Below are 13271 nucleotides of genomic sequence, written 5' to 3'. Positions count from 1 at the left end.
AGAGCAATTTAAACACAAGTGACTAACATGAGATTGAATGCAAGCCTCTCCACATGAACCGAGTTGAGTAATGCATGGGTGAGAATTTAAAATTTGTCTTTTGAAATTTGCTTTTATTTTTAAAAATTTATTTATTTGTTGAACATGCTTGGTTAAAATGAATGTAATAAATCCAGAAATAAGGCAGGCTTAATGTATTTGTCTTTCTGTCATGGGCTTCTGTCCCTCTGTGTTTCTTTCCCACTGCAAATGGCAAAATTTCATTCTTTCTTCTGGCCAGATAACTAACATTCCATCGTGCATATCTGTCATGTTTAAGTCATCAGTTCATTTGTAAATGGATGCTCATTTTGATTCCATATGTTAGCCATTGTGAATAATACCTAAATAAGCATGGGAGGGCAAATACATCTTCAAAACAGTGATTTGCTTTCCTTTGGGGTTTTTACTGTGTAGTTGGATTGCTAGATTACAAAGTAGTAGTATGTTTGTTTGCTTTTCATCTCCAGGGTTAAAAGCAATTCTCTATAGCATACTGTGTTGCTGTATTATGATGTTCAATTGGTTAGATGAATTAAATTTATGTGAGACTCATGGCATTTTCAAGATATGATGGGTTCAATGGAAGGTACATTGGTACATGTGATTGTTTTGAGTATCTTTCTCCTGGATTTGTAAATAAACCACTGGAGAACAGAAGATAATGCCTGATGTTACTTTAAAAAAAGTACTTAAATATCAAGTTTTAAAGTTTAATGAATTATTATTTTTAATGTACAAATTTTGGGGTATAGTATGCAGTTAGCTACATATATACACAGCAAAAAATTATCAAGTCATATGTTAGAATTTTTAAATTCTCAGTAACACACTATATTTGACATGTTTTGGAACAATGTGATATTTCCATATGTGTATAAAAGATATACTGATCAAATTAGGTAGTGAATATGTCCGTGTGTATATTATAAGTTTGTGTGTGTAGTTTCTAAGCTTCTCTTTTTAATTAATAATGAAGTATGAAATGGGTTACTGTGAAGGATGGTCACCCATTGTGCAGTAGCGAACTAGAAAAAATTCCTTCTTTCTAATTCTGTTTTGGGTAACTTCCCACTATCCATCTCTGTTCACTTCTAACTAGATTGTAATGGCCATATACAAGTAATCTGAGATGGCAGACATGAACAAGTATATGTGCTAAAATATCTAGACAAAGCTAATTTTCATCAAACCCTAAGGGTGCTGCTGGTACCAGTCCCAGAGCCCAAAGGCTAAAGAAACTAGAGTCTGATGTACCAGGCAGAAGCATTAAAGAGCATTTCATGCTGCAAAAAGGAAAAGGGAGAAGGAAGGAGAGAGAGAGAGAGAGAGAGAGAGAGAGAGAGAGAGAGAGAGAGAGAGAGAGAGATTTCTCCCTATTTTACTCTCTTGTTCCATCTGGACCACCAAGAAACTGGACACTGATGCTCACATTCTGGGCAGGATGTCCTCACTTGGTTGTTTGAAAACCCATGTGTCAATCTTCCCAAGGAACATCCTCCTGCACAACCAAAATTAATGATTTACCAATTCTGTAGGCATTCCTTAAGCCAGTTGAGTTCACTCCCAAAACTAAGCATCAGTTTGTCCAAGACCAAAGCCACATTGGAGTGACATGCACGCGTATCATGTGATTCACTATCAGGACCCAAAGCAATGGAGAGGATGAACATTCTTACTATAGAAAAATAATAGCAATCACAAATGATAAAATATTAATCAAATTCTATGTGGAGCAGGAAAAAACAGGAAAGCATTTCATTCTTCTGTGAACAGCAAATGTTTAAAAATTACAAGCTACAGATTTAAAGAAGGAGGGAGACAAGAAAGAAAAATAGTTTGATTCTCCAGTAGATGAAGAAAGATAGCACAGGGAAAATAAGGCATGATAAACAGCGTCCTGGGATTTAGAGATAAACACATTATTAATGTTTAGCATGATTAAAAGCACAACGATTCTACCTTCTTTTCTCTAAACTTCACATTCCAACACTAATCTGTAATGTTCAGTGAAAAATAGAGGTAGCTATTCCTCTGATTTTGCCTGCTTGCCCAAATACTTATACACTCTGAAAACTGAGTAAGTTTATCTTGAAAAACACTCTTGTCCTGGGAGCAAACATTAGAGAAAATCACTCCTTTGATTACAAAAGTGTTTACAAAGGAAACTATTTATTTCAAGGTAGGATACCTGCCTTAAAGGGAACATCTGGCAGAATGCCTTCTTTTTTGATGGATTACTCAGACACCATCGTCATAGTATCCCAAATTTAATAAATGCAACAATCTTGATATCTCTGGGCCCAACTGACAGCACAGGGTAACAACAAAATGATTACATATACCACATGTCGCAAACAAAGGAAAATATCAGACTAAGGCAAATTTACACAAATATCTAATCCTCTGATGTTAGAACCCCTGATATTAAACACTTATCACACCTGTTACCAGATGTGCCTAAACCCATGGCAGAGTTGTGTAGAATAATTTCTTTGATTTGCTTTACTAATAAACTCCTTTGGTTTATATCTTGATGTATTCAAAAACTCTTTTTTGCAACAACATAACAAACTCAGTACTCAAGGGCTAGGTAGTAACCTTCTTTCTCTAGCCTCTCCAGTTCTGTATCACAAACATCAGCTTTATAGTTACATCCAGTTTTGGAGCATAGGACCCTTGCTTAAAACTGTGTCTTAATGTGCCAATCTGGAGCTGGTAGGAGGTGTCAGACATGACGATCATGAGGCCAGCACAGAATGGAGGACTCCAAAGCTCTATGTTGCCTGCCTGGGCCCTGGGAGGATCACCCCAACCCCACCACCACTGCCATCTCTCAGAATTAAGGCAATGCCAGACTCGCTTCTTGTCCCAAGTATGTTTTTTGGTGTCATACACAGTGAAGTTGGAAAATGAGGGACAATGATACTCACAATGGTTATTATCTATTGAACTCTACTATTTGCTAAGTGAATTTTTTGATCTATTTGGTTCACTCATAAACTGCATTTAGTAAGGGGAAGTTTGCAAGATTATATATGAAAAACCAAAGGCCTGCAAGTTTACTTCTATGTCATGAAGAAAGAATTCAATAGGCAAATGAAACTGAACTACACATCTCAACATCTGACCACCGACATTCAGAACTCAGGTGGGTGAGAGTATTCTTGGGGATGAAGAATCAGTGTGCCCACACTTGACTCAAATGCTGGACTGCATCCTTTGGGCTCAGTTTGGAACTATAATATGACTCACTACTGAATATAAAATCCAAAGGTCATTAAATTAAGGTATGAAAGAGACACCTGCACATCCATGTTCACTGCAATATTATTGGAAGTTTCTCATATTTGCAATTCATCTATGTGTTCATTAGTGGAAGAATGGAAAATGTGGTACACCCTGATAACTACATTGTCATTTGGGACAACACAAATGTAACTGGATGCTACTGTGTTAAGTGAAAAAGAAAGAGAAATATCATATGAGCTCTCTCAAACCTGGAATCTAAAGTAGGATATTTCATAGAAATTAGAATAGTGGTTGCCATGGATTGAAGTGATTGAGTGGGTTGGTTTGGGGATGATGTTCGTTAAAGGATACAAAATTTCAATTACATATGAGAAAAAAGATGAAGAAATATACAATGTGTTGACTATAACCATCAATACATTTCCTTCTTGAAATACTGAGGTGATATTAAGCAGTCTCACCAATTAAATGATACCCACATGAGGAAGTGCTCGTGTTATTAGCAGTATACAGTTATTTCACAAAGTAGATGCCCTACAAAACTTTATGCTACACAGCATAACACATACATCTGTTTAAGAAAAAACAGTGATCAACAAACTGGAACTGGCAGTAGCAATACCATCTGGGAGCACATTACAGAATCTCAGGGTCACCTGGACCTGCCAAATCTGAACCTGCATTTGAATGAGACCACGGTGATCCACACTCACACTGAAATAGGAGAAGTTCTGTTGTGCAGTAGTGGTTTTCAACCTCTCCACAGGTGACATGCGTGCTAGGGGATACTTTGTGGTGTACTGTGCTGTGAATCTAAGAAAATTGGGCAGCATCCATCACTTATACTACTAGGGACAGTATCAATTCCCCAGTTGTGGCAACCAGAGTTTTCTGCTGACATTGCAAAGTATCTGCAGGTTACCTGATCTCTCTCCTGGTGGAGGACCAATGACCTAGGGAATGAAAACTGGGATCACTTTGATGGAGTTCCAAGCACAGATTGTCCTTACTAAATGCACAGCTGTGGGTAGATCACTAAGCCCCTCTGAGCCCCAGTTCTTCAGATCACAAATGCGTGCCTGATAATGGTATCATATCGTAGGCGTGTGTGAAAATTATCCCAGACAATTCTTCAGAGATTATAACTTCAGTCCATGGTGCATTAAAATCATCCAAATATGTTTCTTACAACTCTCTATTATTTAATAAATGAAAATGCATATATAGTTTTTGAAACATTATTCCAAAAATCAAACTCCAACAGCTCATCAACCTAACCAAAACTTCAAGGGTTTTGCTAATGCCCTGAGGTCTTATGATGAGTGAAGACAGTTGTCTCCCTTGATTAAGAGGAAATACTAATTTTCTGAAGTGGTCAGGAGCTTAGTCACCTCTATAAGCCACGGTTTTACAAGGAATCTAGCAAATCCAGATATCTCACGCCTTGGAGAAAGAAGGAATGGGCAAAAGTTTTCAGGAGGTTAGACATCAGGGAGACAGATTTCATAGAGAAATAAAAAGGAATGCTGGATTTACCTCATTTCTATCTTGTCTCTTGAAAACATGGAATGGGGAGGAAAATTTCCTTTCTGTTCCTATCAATGTGTCCAGGGAAATCAAGTTTGCATGACTGTTGAATAACAAGTGGAAATACACCTAATGAGCAGGTAGGGGTAGGGACTATAAATACATCACCTGGTAATGTCTCTCAGAGGATAAAATCTTGAGCTGGACAGGCCATGGCCACATGATTTCGAGTTCAAAGCCTGGCTGTTCACTGCTTTAGTACCTCCTACTGTCTTATATGAGGAAGAGTTACAGTCTCCATCATAGCCAGCCAGAGACAAATACAGACTTCCAAATGCAGGTCTTCTTCTCAAATCCCCCTTTCAGTTTTGTCTGAGAACCTGATAGGTATTGTAGGAAGCATTCAACCAACATGGAAGCTAACAAAAGTTACGTTTGTCACATGAGGACCAAGCCAGCCTAGCCCAGAACTGAGAGATCTCTGTCTTTTCTCTTGCTTGACTGATTAATTGACAATATACTTAATATGGTGAAAAGATACACTTGTAGATTTTGCAAAGCATAGACCATTGTTGACAACTATGTGAAGAAAGTAAAAGTTTAATTGACTGAGACTGAATGACAAAGTGGTACAAAACATTTCACGTAAAAGAGCATGCAATTAGGGAGGAGGAAAATTGAGTCTCTGATTTGGAGTGGTATACAGTGAAGTGAGGGCATTGTTCGTTAATTTTCACATGTGGTTTTATCTGGGGCTGTTTCTGTGTTTCTTATAAAGAACAGAGTAATTATGCATTGCTCATAAACATGACCATTTGACAAAAGTTAGGCATATTTCATTAATCTCTTCTTCATGCTGCGGTTGACAGGAATACATAAGTTCTATTTGATAGTTAAAAAGGTAAAATTAAAGAGCTTAATATTGCAATACTTTTGTTGCTACTCAGGATGAGTTTTTGAGCTTCTTAGTTTTTTTTTGTTTCTATTTGAAGTTCCATATTGTTCCTGAGAGGTTTTTTTTGCTGCTATGAGGAATGAACACATTTATAATTTGATTTTCCTTTTTCTAAGGAAGGCTTGGAGGCTTTTTTGCATTAGGTTTTCAGTTTGCCATTTAATTCCTTTACGAATCTATAGCTATGTTTGATGAGTATATGAAAGCTATAGTTTTTTAGTCAAATCACTGAATACCTCACATGCTTTTTCAAATTAAAAGTTCTTCTGTGTGATCATTATTAGTTTCTTGTTACAGCTTTTGCTATAATATTGTATATATACTTTTCTTTATTACTGAAATTTTACTTTTGTGATTAGTTCTGTTTTTATAAGTAGCCATAATATTCTGTCATTGTGCTACATATTCTTGTCTTTAAATAAACATAAAGCTACAGCTTTTTCATATGAATATTTTATATATGCAAAGATCACTCTATTTGCACTGATCCTATTGTGAACAATATGTTCAAATAATTGGCATCATAAGGTGACTGTGAAGAATCAGTGAGATGATTCATGTAATGCACCTGCTCACCTGTGTGGCAAGAATCGCCAAAGGAATTATTAGAATGTATTAATAATGGTTGGCCTTTAATTTTGTTATCATTGCCATTGCTACCAATGTCAAAATCACAATTAAATCCATGTATATTTGTGTATAATAAAATAATTTTCCATATTGTTTCCTCCATTGTTGCTAAAATATCTCTTATTATTTTATTTGCAGGTTTTTCAATAAAACTTTTAATGACAGCATTATGTTGTGAGAAATTATTTATTGTATTTAAGATAGTTATATTTACAATTCATTTTATATTTTCATTCAACATTTAGTAGAGTTGTTTTGAATCCATTTATTTATCTTCTCATTCTTTTCAATTATTCTCTTAATTTCTTATATTTTTTCTACATTTTCTAAAATTTTTCACCTTTGAGAAATCACAAAACTGAACAAAACAGGTAAAATACGTGGTCAATTTTATATTATTGTATGATTGCTGAATAGAAAGCAAAAAATTTGATCTACATATGGTATAAACACACAAGGATGAAGCCTGTGTATAAAGAGAACAGATTGTAATGACATACCTGCAGGATTTCACAGAGATTACTACAGAATGGGTAGTCCTCACAGCCAGACTTCTTTAAGTTCGTATATTTCCAACTGAGAATAATTCTTTTTACATGCTGCTGATTTCATCTTTCTAGTGTTCTACTGAGGATTTTTCATCCATGGTCATCAAGGATGGTGACCTGTATTATTTATTTATGTCAGAGTCCCTTACTAGCCAGATTCTAACTATTATAATACAGTTGCCCAATGGCCGTACAAAGAAAGAATCAGGAAAGGATCCTCTGTGATACACAGAAGATTTTGAAATCAAACTACAGAATGAGTCCATGTACTTAGGCTATCTAAGGTAGTCAAACAAAGAGATGCACTGAATAGACTGGTGGGGTAATGGGGGTGGTGAGGAGAAATGTGTAGTTGTTTGTTACTGTTTATAATCTTACTGCTGCATACAATAATTTCTAGGCACATGCCATGTTTTCTACTGCTAGCACTAACAATGTTATGTTGTGCACTACAAAATTTAACAGGAGGATGTATCTCATGCTTACTGTTTGTAACTCCAGAATAATTAATAGAACAAAAAAAATCACAAAATGGGACATGAGAACACTACACTATGGGAGGTGATAGATGTGTCTGTCATACTGACTGTGATGATGCTTGACCAGGGTTTGTTTATCTAAACACAACTAATTGTACACATTACATATGAGTTGTTATTCACGTACAAATTATACTCAAAAAGCCTGGTTAAAACACAGTACAGGGACCTCACAGGAACAAAGGACTCTGCATCTTGAAAATATTTCTACTTCTGCAGCAGCAGTGAGGCCACATGCCCCCTCCACATTCTCAGACAGGATCTCTCGCTCACTTCCCCAAGCTCATTCTGGTCACCATCATGGCTTTGTTCTAAGCTTTGATATGTGAAAAAGGTACCACCCTCAGGCTTTTCCATCATTACTTTTTCCTGCTAGAAACAGACTTCAAATAATGTTGTGTCTTCAAACCTGTCCTCTTTGATGTTTCTGTTAATATATCATCGTGTTTACCTGCCCTGCCTAGAAACGCCTATATTTACTATTTTTTGCCTGCACACTTTTCCTTCATTAGAGTTATGAAGAGGTGGATGTAGCTTAAGCAATGAATACACATGTAAGCAAATATAAATGTAATTGTAAAAACCATAAAAAAGAAAGTAAAAAAAGAATTATCACCATCTGATATTTACATAATAATTTTCTGGTTAACAAACATACATTAAAAACTGTAGAAATTTATGGGAAACAATGTAATATTTTAGTAAATGCAAATATTGTATAATGTTCAATTCTCTCTCCTCAAACATGTATCATGCCTTTAGGGTGAATGAAGTCCATATCCTCCTCATATTGTTTGTTAATTTCCTTATTTATTGTATAATTTTCATGCATGATTTATAGGGATTTGATTTCCCAGTACACAAAAGTCATTGCTTAGGCAATGCCAGAAATATGGTGCAAAATCAATTTACATTCCACACGTACATGAACAAACTGGTTATGAAAACTGTGGAACATTGAACATATTTAGGAAACAGTATAGACAGGGACAAGAATTTTTAATCAGAGATAGTACAGGTTGGTGGTTGATCAAAGTAGATATCTAATGTAATCAAGTTATTTTTCTCTTTTGGATATTCACCTGCAGCAATAGAATTATGAAATTATACATGAATTTCAGAATTTCTTCTTCAAGGCTTTTCGGAGGACCTAGAACTGCAGCTCCTCATATATGAACTTTTCCTCTCAACGTACCTGTTCACTGTATTTGGGAATCTGCTCATCACCCTGGCTGCAATATGTGACATCTGCCTGCACAGACCCATGTATTTCTTTCTGTCCAAATTGTCCTCTGTGTACATCTGCTTCACTTCCATCACCACAGCAAAGATGCTGGTAAACACCCAGAAACACAGCAAGGCCATAACTTGTGAAGGTTGCATCACCCTTTTTTGCATTATTTGTAGTGTTGAACAACTTCCTCCTGGCTGTGATGGCCTGTGACCACTTTGTGGCCATCTATCAGCCCCTGCACTACACAGTCATCATGAATTCCCAGCTCTGAGATTTGCTGGTGTTGATATTTCTGGCTCATAAGTGCCCTTGATTCCTTATTAGAGACTTTCATGGTGTTTGGATTGTCCTTCTGCACAACTAATCAATTGGTTTACCTTGCCTGATCTGATACTTTTCTTAATAATGTCAGGAATTTTGCAGCTGGGTTGCTGGGTATTGGTCCTCTCACCTACATTCTTTATACTTGCTGTAGGATTGTTTCCTCCATCCAGACAATCTCTTCAGGTCAAGGCAAGTATAAAGCATTTTCCACTTGTACTTTTCACCTCTCAGTTCTTACTTCACTTTATTCCATGCTTTTGTGAGTATACCTCAACTTTGCTATGAACTCAAACGCAATGGTCTCAGTGATGTACAGTGTGGTCACCCCCATGCTGAACCCTTTTATCTACAGTCTGAGGAATAAGGGCATCAAGAGGAGTCTGAAAACCCTCTTTGAGAGCAATACTATAAAAGCATTCCTATGTCCTGGGAATCAAACAATGCTGCTGATAAAAATCTCCAAGACGTCCAGTGAGCAAATACCATATTTGATCAGATTATGCCACAAATTAATTTTGGAATTGTTTGCTTTGTTGAATTAAACTTCTATATGAAATTGTGGTGAAAAAAAAGATCAACTACTCTTCTTAAGCTTTCTGCTCTCTCTTATATATTAATAATTGTCAAATTTATCACTTTTCTTCATCCAAAATTTATTTTACAAACTAATCTAACTTACAAATTGGATTAGATACATGAAAACAATTAATTGGAATTATGCCAATTTCTTAACAATAATTTCTCCCATAGTATACATCAGACCAAATTATTTTTCTATTGTATATATAAAATATAATCCTGTTGTGCACTCTACCTATGGGGACAAAAACACACTGGTTTTTGTTCTCGTTTGTGTTAATGTGGTTGAACTCAGGGCTTCAGATTTGTTGGCAGAATTTCTAGCCCATTACTTACATTCTCAGTATGAAGAATACACATGTATTCTCCTCATACTATTGAAAAAAATCCTACATTTGACAATTAGAACAAATTATGTAATTTTGTACCAAATGAAATTTTGTGACAAAGTTTGAATCTTGGAACAATCACTACATTAACTGCTGTTCCCCAAAAAGTCAGTTTTAATTGACCTGTATGTGCTAGATCTGAACATTAGCTGTTCTACACATTACCTGTATTCTGATTTTTATTCATATTTGTGTCCACACTTCCTACTGTCCTCGGTGGCAAAATCTGATTACCAAGTACATGTTTACAAGGGAATTCTATATAGAAGGAGAAATTTGGTGAAAAAGATTGATTAATTTGGCCTCATAATCAGGATGAGATAAATGTCTTAATTCTACATAACTTTTTCATACCATAATTATAATCATTCAAGTGTGGAAGGCTGCTATATATGTGCAAGGGGATTTATTCCCTGGGGATTATAGTATGTGTTGCATTTTGTTATTGGATTATCTGTGTGGTCCTTCTTGAAAACTTCCAATGCTACCAATAAGTATGAATTGTTCAGTTGTTTTAAATAAATTGCCTATCATTTCTAAATTCTGGCATAACCACTAAAAGTGTGATAAGTGAACAGCATCAAAAATCATCCATTAAAGAGAAAAATAGAGAGTCAGAAATATTGACATACATTGCATCTACACAGGTAGATGACATAATGATATGTTTTTAAAATATTGAATAATAGGCAGGAAAGGGGAAGGAGGGTAATAGAGGAGGATGAACTGACCAATGTATAGTATATTCACAGCTGGATACCTGAAGAAACCACTTTGAACAGTGAAATTGGAATAAAAAAAGAAAGACAGGAATGTAAAAATAGGCATGATGGTGAGTACTGGTGGGAGAGGTTAAAATAAATGGTGGGCATGAAGGTGAAGGAATGTGATTTACGGGCTTTTGTTTTAAGTGAAGCAGAAATGGTTTCAGTGGGGAAATGGTGGGAGGGATCTAGTCAATACACAATATAAGGCTATGCAGAAATGTCACAACAAATTCCCATGAACAGTGAACATATTCTAATAAGAATGAAAGTATCATCCATTATATTTCAACTTTATGCTCAGGACTAATGTTGACCTTTAAGATCAAAGCATAATTTGTAGGGTAGCTTCAACTGTTGCTAATTCTTGTAATTTGGAGTCACAATATTTCCTGCATAAAAATCCATACTCTTTTGCCTGGAAGTCAATCTACCTATAATCATTTTAAGTAACGTTGTATCAAATATATTTGTATAAAAATTAAGTGTGAATGACTCCCTTATTATCAGAGGAAATGGGAAAAATACAAAGTACCAAATTTTTATGATTGCCCTCAGTTATATTTCTATTGGTTAAGGTAACTGTTAGAATTTTGGTGCACAAAAACCTCTCAAAACCAAGCCACTTAATATGATGCATTTATCATAAACAAGATGGTACCAAGCGGGGGGGTTAAGAGCTGAGTTTGGCCCTTATACATCTGTTATCATCCACTGTGGGTCAGCTGGGGAGGCTCTGCCAATTTTGGTTGGGATTTTTAACATATTATGGACACAGATGACTGTAGGCAGATTTATAGCCTTGTCCAGGACCCTAGCTTTTCCTTAACATGTACGCTCTTCCAGCTGTCTAGTTGGATTTGTCATGTGGCTCAGGTAGGATTCCAACAAAGAGCAACAGAAATATCCTGTTGCTAAAACATACTAAAAATCCTTAGTCCAACTCAAGCCTTGGATGACTACTTCTACATCCATCCTCAGCAACTGAATCGTGTTCTTGAGAAGAAACTAAAGTGAAGAGACAGTCACCTCTCAGTACACATGAGGAAGTTGTTTCAGGAACTCCATAGACAAGACAATCTGCCCGTGTGCAGGAACACTACTGAGTTCACACAGTCAATGAGCATGGTAGTATGTGTGCCAATAAAATTTTATGTACAAAAATAACCCATGAGCTGGATCTGTCCCACACACCTTGGTGTATAAACACTCCTTCACTACCAACAGATTGTTTTCAGAACCCTCCAGCATAACATATACCAAAAGTCACAAATACTCATGTCTGTTACATAAAATGGCTTAGTATTTACATAATTTATATATAAGCAACACAAATCCCCTTGCTCATCAGTGGATAAATGGATAATGTGGTGCAACTGCACAATGGAATAGGATTCAGCCATGAACGTGTTGATAACTCTATTGACATGTGGGACAACAGAGATGTAACTGAAAGTCACTGTGATACATGAAAGACAGAGAAAGACAAATGTCACAATATCTCACTCACATCTGAAATCTAAAATTGTTGACTTCATCCAGGACTAGTGTGATTGTTATGAGGGACTGAGGTGGTGGTGGAGAATGGTAGAGGAAATGTTGTTCCCATGACATAAATTGACAGTTCTGTGTGAGGAATAAGACCAAGAGATGTATTATGTTCCTAATAATTCATATTAAGTGTTGATATTGAGCATTCTCAGCAATGAAATGCTAGCATGATGTAATGTATATGTTAACGAGATTACTTAGTTATTTCACAAAACACTTGAACTTCAAAACATCAGGGTACAAAGCATAAATTCAATGTATCTGTTAAAGCAAAAAAGTGTGGTCCACAAACTCAGAGCAGCAACTTCAGTATCAACTGGGACCATGTTGCAAATGAAAATCCTGTAAGTCAACCTAGACATGCATAATTATATTCTGCATTTGAACAAAATGCCCAGTGACGCACATTCACATGGAAGTAGAGAGGTTCTGAACTGCAGTAGCACTTCTAATCCTCCCTAGTGGTCACATTTTACCAGATGACACTTTGTGATGAATTGTGCTGTGCATCTTAGAATGCTGACCATCATCTCTAGCTTCAACTTGCAAGCAACAGCACCAACTTTCCAGTTGTAGCATACAGAGTTTTCTGCAGACACTGCCAAGTGTCTCCTGGGTGCCTATCCTCCTGTCCTGGAGGACACCAGAACTCAAGCATGGGAACCAGAACTCAAGCATGGGAACTGGAACATCCTGACTGAGTTTCAAACAAAACTATGCCTTACTTAGGCCAAAACTGTAGGCAAATAATTAAGCCTCTGTGAGACATAGAGGTTGTTCTCTAAATGAAAAATGGGTACAGAATGGTAGAACTATCATATATCACATGCATGGAATTTAAATAATCCAATTCTTATAAGATTTTGATGTAGGCTTATAGTGGACAAAAATGTAAATATAAATCTTAAATATCAAATATTTAAGAAATTAGAACTGAATT

The 13271-nt window shown here is 36.1% G+C and overlaps 1 pseudogene; it reads right to left on the bottom strand.

Moving 5' to 3' along the window:
• LOC109676064 (actin-like protein 9) overlaps positions 1–8949 on the bottom strand; it is a 34879-nt pseudogene extending 25930 nt beyond the window's left edge.
• Positions 8950–13271: the final 4322 nt, after the last annotated feature.

The sequence above is a fragment of the Castor canadensis genome, chromosome 14 (genome assembly GCF_047511655.1).
Source record: "Castor canadensis chromosome 14, mCasCan1.hap1v2, whole genome shotgun sequence".
NCBI lineage: Eukaryota > Metazoa > Chordata > Mammalia > Rodentia > Castoridae > Castor > Castor canadensis.
This window is presented reverse-complemented; position numbering and strand designations above follow the sequence as displayed.